Raw genomic sequence first — 20,412 nt, forward strand, 5'->3', positions numbered from 1 at the left:
TTCATCTCCCTTGGCCCCCTCCACCCACATGCAACAAACATAGGATCCCTCATCCTCACTTACCACCCCACCAGCCTCTGCATCCAACACATTATCTGCTGAAATTTCCTGCACTTAGTACAGGATCCCACCACCAGACACATTTTTCCCTCTCCTCCCCTCTCAGCCTTCCAAAGGGATTGTTCCCTCCATGATTCTTCGTACACGCATCCCTCCCTACCAATTGCATGCCTGGCACTTTCTCCTGTGCCTACAGGAGGTACAACACTTGTGGCTACACCTCCTCCCTCATCACAGTCTGGGGCCCCAAACAGGCCTTTCTCATGAAGCAGTGCTTCACTTGTACATCCAGAGGACTTCTACATTCAGAGGACTTAGTTACTGCATCCAATGCATCCTTTGCAGTCTTCTCTACATCAGAAAGACCAGTCGTAGATTGGTAGATTGCTTCACTCGGCACCTCCTCTCCGTTCACAACAACAGCAACCTGCCAATGGCCAACCATTTCAATTCTGAGTCACACACCTGTGCTCAGACGTCTGTCCATGGTCTGTCCCATCCTGACCACCCATAGATTGGAGAAACAACATCTAATTTTCAATCAGGCAACATGGCGTAGACATTAGCTCCTTTCAGACTTGCAAGTGATCCCAGGAAATAACTGCCAATCGGCCTTTAAAGTGTCTAGTGTGAAAGCAAAATCAGCTCAATGCTGGGGTCAGATAACGTCATCTCCTGTCAGGGATTGACGGCAAGTACAATCTCTAGCGTCTGCAGATGCTGGCGTTGCAATCAGGCAAATGTGGAACTGAAATGAACCAAGTTTAGCGTGAGTGCAGGAACAGGAAGGAAGAAAATATTAAAATGAAGGTATAAATTTTGCCATGGGAAAGTTGCAGTGGAGGCAAGAAAGAGAGGGAAAATAAATAGCAATAAATAGCAATAGTGGACAATTTTTAAACAGCATGAGAAAATTGGTAGCGCTATAGCACACAATTTATAAAGACTGTGGGGAAAAAAAGCAATGGTGGGCCTGAATTCCCAGAATGCCATGCAGCAAAATCCCTCCAGCCATAGGTGATGCCGGTAGAGGACCCATGAATCGGAGCCGAACAGCTTTCCATTAAACCAACTTCCCTTTCCTTTCCCCTCCCCTTTCCTATCCTTCCAATTATTTCACCTTCACAGCCCCACCACCCCCCTCCTCCACCTCATTGCTGCTCTCTCCTCCCTCCTTTCTCCATCCATTATTTCCTGCCTTTGCCACACCTCCCCCCCCCCCCACCCCCTACTCTTTAGTTCAGATATTTCCTGGCATTTGATGAAGGCATCAAGTCTGAAATATTGGTTATGTATCTTTGTCTTTGCTACATAAGGATACAATTTGACCTGTAGTGTCTCTCCAGTATCTTATGCTTTTACAAAGTACATGATGACGCACAATGACGCTTTAAGGTAGCAATATTGCAACATGGGAGATTTAAATGTGAACCGAGTTGACATTTACTTACCTGCACCAGTCAACTACGATGTTGAACCATTGGAGTGATGATAACAGGACCTTTTGATCTCGAGCCATTTTGCTGGTCTGTCTCGGAGCTTCTTCAGACACAGGGGAATGAGGTCATTGACAACATAGATGCAGTGATGCCATGTGTCGCACATACGTCAACTCAAGTTCAGCCTATGTTAGTACTGCACCTACTGTACTTTGTCTAAACACGCGGTGATATCCGTACACAGGTCATTCTGCATGAACAGCCACTCTAGAAGGTACGTATGACAATTCACTAGGCATAAAATTACATGCTTTATGTGTAAAAACTTTAGTAAACTGCTTCTGCCTTTTCTGATTTTTCTTTGAAGAAGGAATCAGGGCTGAAACATCAGCAATATATCTTTGTCTCCTACCGATTCTGAAAAGACCAGTTGAGTTCCTCCAGCATTTCTGTGTTTTTTTTAACCACGAGTACAGCGTCTGCAGTTGGTTGAGTTTCATGCAGGTATTATTTCCCCAGTATTATCCATGCTACTAAATTTCTTTGTGACTGAATGAACCTGGAGTAATTATATATAGATTAATCTGTGCTCACTTGTACGCTGATGTGTACGTGATCGATTATACTACCCCACAATGCTCCATGCATGCAGTCGGGCATACAGCCCTTTCTCTGCCGCATGGAGTTCTGGGAGTATAGGTCTGCCATTGCTTTCCCCCACGGTATTTATAATTTGTATGTGATAGGGCTACCAACTTTCCCTTGCTGTTTAAATTGTATATGATAGTGTTACAAACTTTCCCACCCTGTTTAAAAAATTGTCTGCTATTGCTATTTATTGCTAGGACTTTTCCTTATAAAGGTTTCTATAGGTCAGCATAACAACAACAGGGACTGATGGGCTCATATTGGACTGTACATAAAGCTTAATTATGTTATAATTAGGCATGATTAATTTTGTTCAAATATAAGATCATACCATATTAATCAGAATTTAGGGCAGGTCCACCATTCATGATGTTACCAGTAGAAGGTAGAATAGTCTTAACCCGTTGATGTCTCCTTGCAATTGTGAAAACGTTCAGTGTTCCAGTTAGAAGTTGTCAAGTGTGAAAAGCCAAACCACATTCCTGTCCCAGGACACTGAGTGGCAAATTTAATGGGATGAAACTATGAAAGGGGTTATTGTCTTTCTTTCTTCTTTGGCTTGGCTTCGTGGATGAAGATTTATGGAGGGGTATGTCCACATCTGCTGCAGGCTCGTTGGTGACTGACAAGTCCGATGCGGGACAGGCAGGCACGGTTGCAGCGGTTGCAAGGGGAAATTGGTTAGTTGGGGTTGGGTGTTTGGTTTTTCCTCCTTTGTCTTTTGTCAGTGAGGTGGGCTCTGCGGTCTTCTTCAAAGGAGGTTGCTGCCCGCTGAACTGTGAGGCGCCAAGATGCACGGTTTGAGACGATATCAGCCCACTGGCGGTGGTCAATGTGGCAGGCACCAAGAGATTTCTTTAGGCAGTCCTTGTACCTCTACTTTTGTGCACATCTGATACGATGGCCAGTGGAGAGCTCGCCATATAACACGATCTTGGGAAGGCGATGGTCCTCCATTCTGGAGACGTGACCTACCCAGCGCAGTTGGATCTTCAGCAGTGTGGATTCGATGCTGTCGGCCTCTGCCATCTCGAGTACTTCGATATTAGGGATGAAGTCGCTCCAATGAATGTTGAGGATGGAGCGGAGACAACGCTGGTGGAAGCGTTCTAGGAGCCGTAGGTGATGCCGGTAGAGGACCCATGAATCGGAGCCGAACAGCTTTCCATTAAACCAACTTCCCTTTCCTTTCCCCTCCCCTTTCCTATCCTTCCAATTATTTCACCTTCACAGCCCCACCACCCCCCTCCTCCACCTCATTGCTGCTCTCTCCTCCCTCCTTTCTCCATCCATTATTTCCTGCCTTTGCCACACCTCCCCCCCCCCCCCCACCCACCCCCTACTCTTTAGTTCAGATATTTCCTGGCATTTGATGAAGGCATCAAGTCTGAAACATTGGTTATGTATCTTTGTCTTTGCTACATAAGGATACAATTTGACCTGTAGTGTCTCTCCAGTATTTTATGCTTTTACAAAGTACATGATGACGCACAATGACGCTTTAAGGTAGCAATATTGCAACATGGGAGATTTAAATGTGAACCGAGTTGACATTTACTTACCTGCACCAGACAACTACGATGTTGAACCATTGGAGTGATGATAATAGGACCTTTTGATCTCGAGCCATTTTGCTGGTCTGTCTCGGAGCTTCTTCATACACAGGGGAATGAGGTCATTGACAACATAGATACAGTGATGCCATGTGTCGCACATACGTCAACTCAAGTTCAGCCTATGTTAGTACTGCACCTACTGTACTTTGTCTAAACATGCGGTGATATCCGTACACAGGTCATTTTGCATGAACAGCCACTCTAGAAGGTACGTATGACAATTCACTAGGCATAAAATTACATGCTTTATGTGTAAAAACTTTAGTAAACTGCTTCTGCCTTTTCTGATTTTTCTTTGAAGAAGGAATCAGGGCTGAAACGTCAGCAATATATCTTTGTCTCCTACCGATTCTGAAAAGACCAGTTGAGTTCCTCCAGCATTTCTGTGTTTTTTTTAACCACGAGTACAGCGTCTGCAGTTGGTTGAGTTTCATGCAGGTATTATTTCCCCAGTATTATCCATGCTACTAAATTTCTTTGTGACTGAATGAACCTGGAGTAATTATATATAGATTAATCTGTGCTCACTTGTACGCTGATGTGTACGTGATGGATTATACTACCCCACAAATTGGAGATTTGATTTTACAGCTATGACAGCAGAGCAATTTCAGTGTCTGAGTTTCTACAGAAGTTTTCCACAGCAGAACAAAGTTGCATTATGGCCTCATTATGCTTTGGCCCAATAAGGGCACAGGAATGAGTAGAGGGTCTGATTGAGATGAGGAGCACGGGGAAAGGGAAATGTAGCTGGATTCAGTGAAGATTCAGCAAGGGTGGGGGATCATAGGGGTGGCAGTGTCAAGCTACCGTGAACCTCCTCCATGTGCTGCATCACACTTTTCCCTCCCTCCAATGTAACAGACAAACACGCTGCTTTTATCCCGTGGAGAATAGTAACGCTAGTAATGCAAGCGACTCTGGTGCTGCGGGTGGGGGTGGGTCACGATAGCTCATTTAGGGGGGGGAGGGGAAATGGCCACAAATGCCCATCCTTGGCACTAGCCCTGCATACATCCTTGCCCTCTCCCTGCATTTTATAATCTCTCTATGACAGCTTTTTGCCTGTTTTTTTTTCTGCAAGATATGGAGAGTGTAATTTAAGGCATTGACATGAGACAGGTATTAGCAACTTTGATTTCTGCAGATTGCAGTGATGATGGTTATATTCCTGAAGTGAACTGAGATTCACAGGTGGTGTTATAAACTGATGGCTGGCTCTGCACTTATCTACCCATGTAGAACCCTGGTTTCCTGCCTAAAACCTGAGCCCTTCTGAAGACCACTGTAAGACCCTAACCTCAGTTATAAACAAATAAAAATTTATGTTCTCCCTCCAGTCATGACAGCTTTTAGACATGCTACAATTTTATTAGATTATTTCCTAGAAGATGAAAGTCCTGCTCAATCAAGGTATGCTGCTTATAGACCATCTGTCTCCCTCAACGTGGCTGAGGAGTTCACATACTGGCTAGACTGCTTCCAGGCCTACCTGAACTTGACCAAGGACATCTTCCATACCGATGAACTCAGGAGGTCCACACTTGTTTTGAGGGTAGGAACAAAAGGGTATACAGTCAATCATAAAGATTACACAGAAAATTGATGGAAAGGCATTTATTAAACTTTTTAGTTAAATGTCACCAGTTTTGTACTTTTATTTATTTGCCCCTACCCCCATTAGAAAATCAGATGTAAATGATACACCCAATTGGCACATTCTAGGTAAAAGTCTTTCTTTCTCATAGACAGATTGCCCATGAACAAAATAGCTGCTTGGCCAAATGCTAAATTGCAATAATGATATACAAAGGATTAAGTGAAAACTATATTGGTGTAAGTAATAATTACAGTAAATAATATTTACAATAAAATCCCCAGTATCCAGCTTCTATGGGGATCACAGTTGTCAGATATGTGAATTTTCCAGTTGACTGAGGCTAACCATGCTGCCTTCCTTTACATTCAAACCCCAGTCACTGGCTCTGTAACAGCCTTGCTCTAACCGCTACACAAACTATGCAGTCAGCAGAATTAACACCCCCCCCCCCACCAAATAAAAAGTTTACAGATGAAGCCTTACTAATTGTATTGGGAAGGATTGTGGCTGTTATGTGACAGCACTGACCCCTACCTTGTCAGAGGACACACCAGCTGCCAATCAAGGTTTGGTTCCACCCCGCCCATTAGTGCACATCTTGCTGTTGGCTCCATGTAAATTACTGGGACTGCACTCTCCAGCTTTCCTCTATTTGGCCTTGAGCCATTGGCTGTTGTAATTGGATAAATCCTCCTGGCACGTAGCCATTGGTCCCTGCTAATGACTTAGGCTGGACCTTCTAGCATTATAAAGGTCCCATGTGTTATTTGTTTTCCCTCTTTGCCAGTTTAGGACCACCCTGCTTTACTATAGGACTAGAAATGTGGAAGGATGCTGAAGAAACTGTTGGTAAGATGTGTACTGTTAAAAGGATTATGAGCATTTAATTAGTGTCACTTGTAGCATAGAAATGTGCCTGCACTGAGTCAAGGGGTGGTGGGGCATTGTAGTGATTTTTTTTCCTTGATCATTCTATGTGCCAGTTAATTGTGTGTGTGTGTTGCATCAGGTATCATTTTCCACACTTGCCTTCTGTAAATAGAATGCATCCCCATCAAAACTCTGTTCAGAGTCCTTGCCTTTGAGACCTACCAAACCTGTTTCCTCACTCACAATACTAATATACTGAATAATATACCAATAAAGATAAAGATTGTTACAAGGCAGGAATATGGAAATTCTTTGGGAGTCACCACCAAGGCAAGCAGCACTGGCCGGCTCTTCTTCCTGGGTACCACCATCTTATTCAAACATGACTTATCGAAACTTTATTCAAAGAGTTGCTGCAGATGGGACACGACCAGGGCACTCTGCTGGCTCAATGCTTGCTCCCAAGGGGCTGTGTGCTGCTATGGACAAATTTTACTTTAACAATTTTAAACTTTTAGTAATTTTTTGGTAAAAGTTTAATTTTTAAAAATATATATTTATTTATTTCCTCAATATTTTTTCCTCTTTCCTTTCTCCTGGTTGTTGAATTTCTGGTCCATTGAGTGCTGGACAGTGGGGATTTTACTGTAAATTATTTTTTTTTAAATGATCATTTGAGGAAATGACAACACTACATTTTGCTCAGGCTGAAATGATGGTTATATTCCTAAAGTGAACTGAGATTCACAGGTGGTGTTTTAAACTGATGGCTGGCTCCACACCCATCTACCCATGTATAACCCTGGTTTCCTGCCTAAAACCCGAGCCCTTCTGAAGACCACTGTAAGACCCTAACCTCAGTTATAAGCAAATAAAAACGTATGTTCTCCCTCCAGTCATGACAGCTTTTAGACATGCTACAATTTTATTAGCTTATTCCCTAGAAGATGAAAGTGCTGTTCAATCCAGGTATGCTGCTTATAGACCATCTGTCCTCTCCAACGTGGCTGAGGAGTTCACATACTGGCTAGACTGCTTCCAGGCCTACCTGAACATGACCAGAAACATCTTCCATACCGATGGACTCAGGAGGTCCACACTTGTTTTGAGGGTAGGAACGAAAGGGTATACAGTCATTAGGGACTGCACTACATATGCTGCCAGTGAGGCTGCGAAGGCTCGGTACCTGAAGTTGCAAAACAAGGTCCTAGCGAGGCACCAACTTGCTCTGCATTGCCAATAGCCAGGAGAGACCATTGATGATTACCTGCTGGATCTGTGGATGCTTGCCAAGGTATGAAACAGCTACAAGCCACATTTGTATGGAAGAACAGATCCGGGACACTCTAGTTGTAGGAGTCTGCTTGAGGTACATAAGACAGTGACTGCTTGAGTCGTGTAAGAATTTCCTTGCTAGTCACATTGAAATGGCCAAGCTTTAGAATGACTAACTTGAAGCTAGTGAGCTTTCTTACCCAGGTGACTCCTTCAAAGGACCGACTGCTCCCACTACCCGTGCTCCAATGGCTGTCGCTTCCTGTGCTAGGCAGTGCTCCTGCACTAGGGAGTGCTTTTTCTGCAGCAAGAACCAGCGCCACCAAACTCATTGACTGGCTAAAGATGCAGTTTTCTCCAGATGTGGCAAGAAAGGGCATTGGGTGATGCTTTGCCATGCGAGAGGAAGTCAGGGGAATTCCATGGCCTGCGCCACTCCCAGATCTGATTCCAGTCCTAAGCCGTATGCCCCGAATTTGCCTGAACCCACTTGCTGCGCTACATGCAGAAGAAGGGTGGCTATGAGAAAATGGTGTGGAAAAAGCTCAGTGGCCATCTTGACACAACTCAAATTCAATCATGGTGCCATCATCAGAAGAAGAAGGAGGGTGGCCATCTCGTTGCATCATGAGGTCAACGTCATCTTACCCGCAGGTAACACAGGACAGTGGGGGCCATTCGAGTGAGGAGTACGTAATTTCTGGAGTCCTAGCATCAATAGTTCTAGATCAGGACAGACCTCACCAGCTTAGCAACTCCTGTTAAGGTAAATGGACACTTCACTAAATGCTTAATCCACACCGGATCTACTGAAAGCTTCATAAACTACAACCTAAAGGTATATCCTTCCAATTATTGTATATTCTTTGCATCTCATTTGCAATCCACTCGTATTCAAAAACATTGTATAGTTCACTTATCGTTTGAGGATGGAGAATTTTGTAAAATATGCCTGTATGTACTTGATGAATTGTGTGCTCCTGTGCTGTTAGGTCTTGACTTCCTGTGTCATCTTAAAAGGATGACCTTGGAATATTCTGGTCCCCTCCCTATAATGATTTGTTACAGTAGGCCTCTAAAATCAGAAGCCATTTGCATCCTCTCCACACTCAATATTGACTCCTCCCCCCCCCACCACCTCTCTTCCCAAATCTGTCCCCTGACTGTGAACCTACTGATACCAAGAGCAGGAGGTACAGCACAGCAGATCGAGACTTCATAAAGTCTGAGACACAATGTCTGCCCCACAAAGGTATTGAACCTAGCACTAGCCCATGGAGGGTGCAAGTGGTGATGGTAAAAGGAGAAAAGGAATCCAGGCTAATAATTGATGATAGCCAAACTATTAATCGGTACACTCTCCGGGACACATACCCCCTCCCTTGAATTGTGGACATGGTGAATGATATTGCGCAGTATCGGGTCTATTTGACCATCGACCTGAAAACTGCTTATCACGAGCTGCCAAACCATTCTGAGGACAATCCATACACTGCTTTTGAAGCGAACGGTCACATTTATCAATTCCGGAGGGTCTATTTCAGTATTACTAATGGGGCTTCTATCTTCCAGAGGCAAATGGACTGAATGGTGGATGAGTATGTGTTGAAGGCTACCTTCCCCTCCCTCAATAATGTCACCATCTGTAGCCATAGCCTGGAGGACCATGATGCCAACCTTCCGAGTTTTCTCAATGCAGCAAAAGCCCTGAACCTCACTTATAACTCTAGCAAGTGTGTGTGTTCAGGACTAAACGTCTGGCTATCCTTGGCTACGTGGTGGAGAATTACATCGTTGGCCCCGATCCTGATAGAATGGGCCCCCTGTTAAATCTCCCCGTTCCCAGCACCACGAAAGCTTTGAGAAGATGCCTGGGGTTTTTCTCATGATGCCCAGTGGATCCCTCAAGGTTTGACCTCTCTTAAAAGCCACTTCTTTTCCCCTCTAAGCCGAACTACCTCCAAAACCACAGTGTGAAAGTCACCATGCTTGTGGTGGATGAGAATGTACCTTTCCAGGTGTACAGCAACGGTTTGGATGTGGCCCTGGCTGCTACCTCAACCAGGAGGCTAGGTTTGTTGCATTCATTTTTCGGACATTGTAAGGCCATGAGCTCCGAAACCCTTCTATGGAAAAGGGGGTTCAAACCATTGTAGAAGCCGTGAGGCACTGGAGATATTACCTGGCTGGTAGGAAATTTACTCTCCTCACTGACCAGCACTCTATCACATTTATGTTTAAAAACATTGAGGGACAAAATCAAAAATGACAAAATTGGTAGGTGGAGGATCGAGCTCTCCACCTACAATTATCACATTGCCTATCAGCCAGGTGCCCATATGCCTTATCCAGAGGAAGCTGGGCTGCTGCACACACCAGCCAACTGCGGTCTCTGCATAATGAGCTCTACCATCCAGATGTTATCCGCATGGCTCATTTTTCAAGGTGCACAATCTGTCCTACTTCATGGAAGATGTCAAGGAAATAACCAGGTCGTTCCAGGGCTGTGGAGAGTGTAAGCTGCACTTCTACCGCCTTGCAAAGACGCACCTGATCAAGTCATCCAGGCCCTTTGAATGGCTCAGTGTTGATTTTAAGGGATCTCTCCCCTCCACGAGCAGGAATATTTTCTTCCTATCTATCATTGATGAGTACGCCCACTTTTTGTTTGGCATTCCATGTCCAGACACATCCACTTTGTCGGCCATAAAGGCCCTAAATTATATTTTCACCATGTTTGGGTATCCTGGCTATATGCATAGTGACAGGGGCTCATCCTTTGAGAGAGAAGAGCTATGTCCGTGCCTGCTGGCAAGGGAAATGCAGCAGGGCTACTAGCTACAACCCCCCAGGGGAACAGGCAGGTAAAAAAGGAAAATGCCATGGTCTGGAAGGCTCTCAAACTGGTCCTCAAGTTGAGAAGCCTTCCAGACTCACGCTGGCAGGAAGTTCTTCCTATGGCGCTCCATTCCATCGAGTAGCTACTATGTACAGTGACCAACGCTACTCCTCACGAGCTCCTATTCAATTTTGAGAGAAGGTCAGCAACAGGAACTACTCTCCCAACCTGGCTCACCACTCCTGGTCCAGTCCTTCTCAGGAAGCGCGTGGAAAAGCAAGACCAACCACCTGGTGAAAAGGATGAAACTGCTCCATGCCAATCCCACATATGTCTATGTGAAGTACTCAGATGGCAGAGAAGACACTGTCTCCATCAGGAACCTGGCACCCACTAGAACAGAGGGTCCATTGCCTCAAGTGCCCTATGAGCTGCCTCTCCCAGACAGGGCCTCAGACAATCTGGTTCAGGAGAAGAGTGCATCCCATTCTACTATAGAACTGGAGACCCTGCCCACCATTCCTCCCTCACAATGAGAACAGGAGACCCAAGGCCCTCCAATGCTTTGGTGCTCCACCAGGATCACCAAACACCCAGAACACTTAAATTTGTAAATAACTATATATTTTTCATTTCTTTTTCTCTGAATCTATCTTCTCTGTCTTCATGCACAGACCCTAAATTCTGTAGGAAGGGGTGAATGCAGTGAACTGAGATTCACTAGTGGTGTGTTTAACTGGCTGGCTCAGCACCCAACTATCTATATATGTAACCCTGGTTTCCTGCCTAAAACCTGAGCCCATCTGAAGACTACTGTAAGACTCTACCCTCAGTTATAAACTAATAAAAGCGTATGTTCTCCATTCAGTTGTGAAAGCTTTTATTCACGCTACAATCGCTTTGCTTTCTATAGACATTGTGTGATCTGCCGAGTTACTCCAGCACTTTCGTGCATTGTATTCTACAATATTATTTTCGGATCTGATGGTTAGCTAGGGAAGTATTAAAATACCTATTGTGAGTTAGCATGTAATTTTCAAGGCATACATGTTATTGGATATAGGTTATATTCCCAAATTCTCTTCAGTTCGAACAAGTTTCCTTGATTGCAGAGAATATCTCCTTAACAGATACACCAAATAGCTGAACAATATGTCAGAGGAACTGAGTCTTGAAGGGTTTAGGCCTGAAATGTTGACAATTTATCTCCCATAATGCTACTTGACTTGCTGAATCACTCCGTAGATTATTTTTGTTCCAGATTCCAGCATTAATTCTTTGAGAGTGAATGCTAGGACATTCCATGGCACTCGGGGGTTAAGTTTAGGGTTATGGTTTGGGGTAATGGGTGGGGTGCTTGGCTGGTTAGGGTTAGGGGCAGTGGCGGCAGCACTCAGAAGGGACTTTTAAGTGGCACTCCAGGCCATGGGGATCCCTCCCTCCCTGATACCAGGGCCAGATGACAATATAACCACATATAACAATTACAATATGGAAACAGACCATTTCGGCCCCTCTAGTCCATACCGATTTAATTAATCTCCTCTAGTCCCACTTGTTTGCACTCTGCCCATAACCCTCCAATCCCCTCACATCCATGCACCTATCAAACTTTTCCTTAAATTACAAAATTGACCTTGCCGCAACCACCTCTTCGGGAAGGTCATTCCACTCCATGCTCTCCAAAATGTCTCCTTTGCATATAAAACCCAGGAGCTTTTTTGGAACGTTTTTTTTTTGGGGGGGGTGGGAGAAATGCTGTCAAATATGGTATGTCTAATCCATTCTTGTGTCATTGGAATATTATTTGCATTATAAATATTAATAGCTGCTGAACAATTCTTTTGGCACTGAAAATTTACATCTAAAAACTTTCAAATTAAATAATTGGAAATGCTCAAATTCTCACTTGTGTCCTCCTTTCTATCTCATTCTTTTGTTAAGTATCAGATAAAAAACTGTAGATATGGAAATTTGAAACAAAAATAGGAAAAATGTTCTGATGAAAGGTCTTCAACCTAAAATGTCACTATTATGTCCACAAGTGTTGCCTAACTTGTTGAAACCTTTTATCCAACTTGATGAAGAACAAAATGTTCTAGGAGCAGTATTGCCAGGTTGAAGTGTGAGGTGCTTCATTTTGGTAAGAAGAATCAGAACAGGACATGCGTGGTAAATGGGAGAGCATTGATGAATACAGAAGAGCAGAAAGATTTAGGAGTAACGGTACATTGTTCCCTGAAGGTAGAAACTCACGTGAATAGGGTGGTGAAGAAGGCTTTTAGTATGCTGGCCTTTATCAATCATTGCATGGAATATAGGAGTTGGGAGGTGATGTTGAGATTGTATAAGACGTTGGTGTGGCCTAATTTGGAGTTCTGTGTGCAGTTCTGGTCGCCTAATTATAGGAAGGATATAAACAGAGTGGAGAGAGTGCAGAGAAGGTTAACCAGAATGTTACCTGGGTTTAAGCATCTAGAGTATAGGGAGAGATTGGACAGATTAGGTCTTTATTCTTTGGAGCATAGAAGGTTGAGAGGGGATTTGATAGAAGTATTTAAGATTATGAAAGGGATAGACAGAGTGGATGTGGATAGACTATTTCCGTTAAGAGGAGGAAAGATTAAAACAAGAGGACATGAGTTAAGAATTAAGCGGCAGAGGTTTAGAGGTAACATGAGGGGGAACTTCTTTACTCAGAGAGTGGTAGCCGTGTGGAATGAGCTTCCGGGAGAAATAGTGGCGGCGGAGTCAATTGTGTTATTTAAGAAAAGGTTGGACAGGTATATGGATGAGAAGAAGATGGAGGGTTATGGGCATTGTGCAGGGAGGTGGGACTAGAAAGGGGTGTTTGGTTCGGTGCGGACTAGAAGGGCCTAATGGCCTGTTTCCGTGCTGTAATTATTATGTTATGTTAAATAGAAGAGCACCTTGTATTTGTGGTGGAACATGACCTCACTGGGTTGGGCAGGCTGGCCTGCCTTCTGTAGCTGTAGTTCCTCTCTGTAAGGTCCCTGATCAAGGCTGAGAGCCCTAGTCTCCTCCCTCATACTTGCCTTGGATGTGAACCAGCAATGTGTAGAGGCATGGCAAGGTTATCTGATTAATAAAGTATTTGACTGCTTGCTTCATGTCTGCAGGTGGTCATCGATTGTGCCATTTTATTCTGTCTTGGTTGTCTCCAATTAGATGATATTACTGGAAATTGGAGAAGTTGATGTTAACCTCCCCCTTTATTTTCTCTACCACAAAATGTCTTAACAGCCCCATGCCCCTCCACCTCTTCCCTATCTCCTAGTCCCATTCCTTCTTCTCTTTTCCTTTTTGTCCCTTCTCACACCCCCTCTTCCTGCCTGTCACTTTCCTTCGTCCAGCTCCCCACCCCCATTCCCTTCTGTCCTCCTATCAAAATACATCATCGTCAGCCACCTGCCTCCTATCACCCCCCCTTGCTTTGTACTTTTTTTTGCATTTTATTCCATAACTATCTCTTGCATTCACCAGTCCCTGTCAAACCTGTTCCTCCCCCAGCCCTTTGTTTGGGCATCTGCCCATTTCTGGCTCCTTCTGATGGAGGATTTTGGCCCAAAATGCTCACTATATTTTCCATTACATGGATACTGCCTGACTCTTTGAAACCCTCCAGAATATTTGTTTCTCCACTGCTCCAGATTCTTGTTTGATTCAATATTCTGACTGATTTGAACTTAAGATTTTGCTGCTAATCAGGTGTTCCAGAATTTCACTGGCCAAAATGATGCACAGTTATTGGTTCTGTTCATAAAGGTCCCAGGTTCTTCAGTGGAGGTTATTGAACCTCAGTGGGTGATAACTGCAAGTTATTCAAACCCCACCTTTGTAAAAATTTAGTTAAATGAACAACATCTTAATTTTTTTTATCATGGCTGATCACAAAATCTATCCATTGGCAATGCCCACATTTTGCAACAATAATGTTTATGTCACCAACATAACTAAGGATCACTAATTGATAAAGGAGCTAGAAGACTATTTTGACCCTTTTCACACATGCACCAGATATGTGTGCAAAAATAATGAAAACAAGACCTCATATTAAATTGTAATGAGCTCTGTTTTTCCACAGTGCTGGAGATTGCTGGTGCAGGATATTTTAATCCAGATGGTGGAGACTTGTTATTTCATTAAGAAGATATGAGAGCTTTCATTGGATCACCAACACTGAGATGAAAAGAGCAAACCACATTGGGCAGATAGATAGGAGCAATGAAAAATTTCTCAAATCTTTCATAAAAGGAGGTTTTTTTCTTTAATTTGTGTAGATTATATTAGCACCTGTCTTTCTGTGGGTTTTTTTGTTGATCGTTATTTGAATGGTATTGTGGTAAAACTAAATAATTTCAAGCCTATAAATTTTTCACATTATGGCCTTGTGTATTGTTGCATTTAAAATAATTACACATTATTAGGAATGATTGCCATTTTGCAACTTGATTACAGTGTTTTCCAGCTTTATGTAACAGATGGGTCACCTGGAAAGCACATAACTGCATTTTTCCCCTGACATTTTAATATATGGTTCAAAGGTATTGCTTTTAAAACACATCTTTATCTACTTCAGCACATGATCTCCCAGGAAGTTTTTAATAATTTCAAGAAAAACACATCTGGATACTGATGTGGGTATCTGTGTAAGCAGGTTAAGAAGTAAAACACAAAAGGTCTGCAGACACTGTGGCTGAAATAAAACCCAGCAGATCAAAGAGTGTATTTTGAAGAGTAAAGATACATAACCAACATTTTGGTCTTGGGCCCTTCATCAAGGTATGGAAAAATGTCCACACTTTGAAGGTCCCAAGCCCAAAGCATTTCTCTTCAGCAACTGTATCACACTGTGACGCACCCTACCAGGACACTCACAATAGAGCTCCTGTAGAAGGTTGACATAATGAAGGTCAGTCGTCTTGCCTACTTCAGTATTCTCACCTTCCTGACAAGTGAGAAGATTTTGAGTGTTCATGATAGATCACTAGTCAAGTGAACTCAAGAGAGAGTGGAGAGCACCAAGTTCCATTATACAGGGTAGTTGATAAGTAGTGGAGGATGGTCCTCCTGAAGTCCACAATCATCTCCTTCATCTTGTCCATGTTGAGCCTCAGGTTGTTACACTCGTACCATTTCATGTGGTTTTCCACCTCTTCTCTGTAGTGCAACTAATCGTTGTTGCTGATGAGACCAACTACTGTTGTTTCATCTGAAAACTTGATGACACTGTTGGACCTCGACTTGGTGATGTAGTGGTGAGTCAATAGTGGGGACAGGAGTGGGCTGAGTACAGAACCCTGATGTGTACCAGTGCTCAGTGTGATGGTGCTTGATATTCTGCTAGTAACCCAGACGGACAGTGGTCTTTCTGTTTGGAAGTCCGGGATCCAATTAAAGAGAGAGGTGTTGAGTCCCATTGAGGAGAGCCTCTGGGAAATGATTGTATTAAACGCCAAGCTGAAATCAATGAACAGCAGCCTGGCATATGAGCCATCATTCTCCAGGTGGGCAGGATGGAACTAAATGACAAGACTATAGCATCGTCCATGGAATGGTTTGTTTTACGGGAGAATTTAAATTGATTCAGCATGTCTGGGAGGTGTGCCTTGATGCGTTCCAACATCAGATGCTCAAAGTATTTCATAATGGTGGAGGGTAGTGCCACAGGGCGGTAGTCATTGAGGCCTGTTATTATCACCTTCTTGGGTACCAGGATAATGGTGGCTGTCCTGCACACTGCAGAAATTATGGACTGCTTCAATGATGGACTACTTCAGTGAGGTATTGAAGATATCCATGAAGACCTCTGTCAATTGGTCTGTGTTGTCCTTCAATAACTGACCAGGTATGCTGTGTGATCATATTGCCTTGTGTGAGATCTCCTTAGATACGGTTCCTCTCAAAGTACATTTTTGTCCTGCTGAGATTCACCAGCATTGCATTTTTACTTTTTTTTTATAACAATGGGTAAAGTGCATCTATTTTAGACATGAAAATCAGACACTTTGTGAGAGTTGGACACAGTCTGGAATATTCAATCCAATATTATCTGTGTCGGGAAAATCCATAATGAAATTTACCTCAGCATGCCACTTCTTGGATAGTTCAAGGCTACCCCTCTATTGCCTTTTGCCTACCGGTCCCTTCCAACCAATTCTCCCATCACCAAGGTAATGATGACCACCTCCTCCTTCACTCATCCATCTTTTAATCCGTTCTCAACCATCAATAGAAATAAGTGAAAGAAGACCTGTAATGGCAGGAAGGGCCAGAAAAGGATCCAGAGGGCCTCAGGTGCTGAAGATTTCCTAATGATATCAGAGATTTGGAGCTGGAGCTTGGGGTTGCCAATGCTTTGAACAGGGATCGGTATAGCTGCAGAGATGGCAGTAACACTGGAGGGATACTCATTTGCTCTCCTTCTCCTATTGTTAGGGGGCTGGGCAATGCCTATGGTGACTCTTTGCCTTATGGCAGGCAAAAGGTGAAGTACATCATGTATATTATTCTTGTGTATCATTACGTGACAATAAAAGGAACATTGACCTCGAGATTTCCAGATCCAATCCATCCCATCACTCAACCTCAAACATTAACCACCAAGACTACACGTTCCACTCAATAACATTACATTTTCTAACAGAAGGCTGATGTATAAAATATTTTGTTACTATTCTGTGACTTAAACTGCTTTTAAAACAAGAGTTTTATAGCAAAGATACCGAAATACTTTGCAAGTTATCTAATTCTTAAGCATAACATTTTTTTAAGCTATTACAAACATGGAAAATGTACCCACGAGCATCTGTTGTTTTCTAAAATCATCATGTAGGTTTATTTATTATTTATTTGCATCCTCTTTATTCCATAAACCAGCACCTCCTCCATCACGGATAATTCAGACTCGGGGAAATCAGTGAATCTGTTCTGGCTCCACATCAGTGGTGCAGCAAATAGGTGAAACCTGAGACTTCCCGATACATGAACCTGTTCTGTGAATTTAATCTGTTCTGAGTGATTAAAAAAAAAAAGTATTTCATTACAAAAAGAGAGCAGAAATAAAGCAGTTGGCTTGATCAGCTGCTAATTTTCTTTTGATGGTTTTAAGAGGCCATTTTTCTTCTAATCAGGTAGCACCAAAAGGAAACAAATGTTGGGTGCATGGTAAAAATACAATTACACTTTGATAAGGTCTAAAAAGGTGTCGTGACATTTAGGTTCAATAGTTACCTACTTCACGTGGTGATCAGGTATTCCAAAATTTACTCATTTCTGGACACCAGCCTGTCTCACTTTGAAGATGATTCACCTGTCCATTCAGTGCCAGAAGATTGTGACTGCTTTAAATACCTAGTTCTTTTCTCTACACCTAGAATGAAAACTGAACAATTTATACTGTGTGATAGTACAGATTCTATCACCGATGTGTATATGTACAGACTGTGATTGGCTGAGAGTGTAGCCACACCTACTGGCAGGTCTTAAAGGATTGCTCCTAGCCAGACCAGGTCATTCTGGATTAGTCAACCTACTTGTGATATGCTCCAGTCTTTTAGTTAATAAAAGCCTTGGTTTGGATCAACAATTCTTTGGTTCTTTCGACGCGTGTTGTATACTGGCAATTTTTTACTATCAATTTTTTTTTTCATTTATTATACATTTTATTTAGGGGGAAAATTTAAATGGATTTAGCCTATATTAAATTTCCTTACAGAGTATACCAATTTCTGGAGAACTGCTTTCTATGTATATATTAGCTGCCTCTTCATATTTGCTTCAGTGCTCTAAAACACAGGGTGAAGTTTGGTTAGCTATTCAATCGCAGAAATTATTGCAACTGAATCCCAACATGACAAAATAGCACAAGATTCATTTTCCCACATTTCCATGTCCAATCTCCTTTTATTTATCTTGCACCATTCTCTGTAGTACTTCAGGCCTAGAATTCAACTAGAGTAATTTTTCTCTTGGTAATAGCTGGATAACAAACCATCTCATACAGAGAGAAAAGTGAGCATATTTTTGAACAGAATAAAAACCTTGCATGCTATGTTGGTGTTCACATCTGTGGAGTTATCCACAGGCAATTTGGAAGTGACTAATATGCCCAATGAATATTGATTCCATTATTAAATGACAACATTAAATGTAGCTCCTAGAAAATTAAGTCAATGTGTAATATTATAGCTACGTTGATTGGATGCACAAGTCTCTGTCAGATGATAAGTGTATTGCAGATGACTTCCGTGAAAGTGCAGCCAGGAGATGGTGTCCCCTGAATCGCTGGAGCACAAGAGACTATCGCTGGTCTCTTACTTGCCCCCTTCCAATTGTCCTCCCATATTTGTCTTAATTCTCCAACCCTCCCAATAATTTCTCATGCATTCCTGAGCTCCTGAAATAAATGAAAATGAAACCCATGAGAAATAAAAATCTGTGGACTTTGTTTGTATCATCACCCAAAGTCAAATTCCACTCCATAGAAGTGCAATGCAAATTTGAATACGTTTGGTTTGTACATTAGGTTCAAAAGTTTAAAGAAGCTCTGAGAAGAAATAACAAAACACTTCTAGCTTGTAGGTTTATGCATCAATTCTAAGTTCTTTATACTGTAACACCATAATGAGTGAAAAGATGAAACCCCTCGTGCCAATGCTGTAACTGTGATTGGTTATTTCATTCATAGAGAGGATCCCATGAGCTCTGAATTTTAGTGTTTAGTTGCCAGGCTCAACTATATCAATGAGGTAAAAGATAAAAGTCTGCCAACATTGTGGTTGAAGTAAAACACAATGCTGGAGAAACTTAGCAGGTCAAAACTGCTTGCTTGACCTGCTGAGTTTCTCCAGTATTGTTTTTTTTATATCCGAGGTAATTACTCACCAACATTTAAATTAGACTGGTATGAACTATATACTGGTAAAATAAATTAGCACAGCATTTCACTAAGCACAAGCTTCAATTATCCACCGGATCACTGAGTAGCTAAATTATTTAGTTGTGTGTGGAACATGACTGCTTTTTTTAAGCACTCTGGATGTTGCTATTTTTCTACTCCTCTGTTCCCTGTGAGGGGCACTTTATTGTGGTAGCAAATACTTAATCAAAATACCTCAGATGGCAGATATTTCCAGTTTTATTAAAAGCAGGTGAACATCTTTATTTTTACTCTCCATAAGCAATAGCATTAATGGGTTATTAGTTATAAACAAAACTGGATGTTTTTAAAGGGGGAATTTGATGCCTGCACCATTAAATTTGTGGAACATAAAGTTGCTTTGGTCTGTGCTAGTGATGGTGTTGATGGTTGAAACCAGCACTGAGTCTGTCAACCACATTTCTTTAAATCAGTGCAGGCAGACAACCACAATTCTTCAGAGTTTCAACAACAAGGTTATTTGAATGATCTGAACCTAATTGGTGCACCCTATATTCACTGGTGGAGATGTGGCATGCTTCACTTAAATGAGAATACCAGTATCAAATATTCTCACCAGGTGGGCATAGTGGTGCATCAAAAGGAAGCTAAGTCTTTAATTCTTTCATATGCTGAACTGCATATGGTATTAATTATTAAACATAAGAGAAAAAAATGGCACTGGCCAAATATTCAAGAGTGATAACACAATACCCCAAAGAAGCAATGACCCACAATAGCTCAAGAGGAGATTTATCTATTTCTACATTGCTTGCATATTCTATAGATACTTTAATATCATTTGCATTTGATATTATAATATCCATTGCATAACCATGCTTTTCCCCATCCCGCTAATCTAATTCAACAACAGCAATCCTGCAATTTAATTATATTTTTTCTTTAAAATGTGACATATAGCACTCTAACAGTGCACATGAGCCTGTGACGCCCAATTACACCTGATGTTTTGATGGGTGGTAGGAAACCGAAGCCCCTGAGAAACCCCCCCGCAAGCACAGGGAGAAAGTACAAAGTCCTTACAGACACCGTGGGATTCGAATCCTGGTCCTCATCGCTGGTTCTCTAACACTGCTGCACTATCCATAACGCTAACTGTGCCA

At 42.4% G+C, this 20,412-nt stretch overlaps 1 protein-coding gene and 1 long non-coding RNA gene across 2 annotated transcripts in view; both read left to right on the plus strand.

The window, feature by feature from the left end:
* Positions 1-20,412, plus strand: part of LOC138739179 (uncharacterized) — a 448,454-nt gene that overhangs the window by 266,277 nt on the left and 161,765 nt on the right. The gene's annotated exons all lie outside the window — the stretch shown is intronic.
* LOC138739939 (uncharacterized) overlaps positions 1,524-20,412 on the plus strand; it is a 109,412-nt gene continuing 90,523 nt past the window's right edge. The window contains exon 1 of the long non-coding RNA XR_011342585.1: positions 1,524-1,773. This is a non-coding gene — a long non-coding RNA (uncharacterized lncRNA). The remainder of the gene's footprint in view (positions 1,774-20,412) is intronic.

This window comes from Narcine bancroftii, chromosome 7 (assembly GCF_036971445.1).
Source record: "Narcine bancroftii isolate sNarBan1 chromosome 7, sNarBan1.hap1, whole genome shotgun sequence".
NCBI lineage: Eukaryota > Metazoa > Chordata > Chondrichthyes > Torpediniformes > Narcinidae > Narcine > Narcine bancroftii.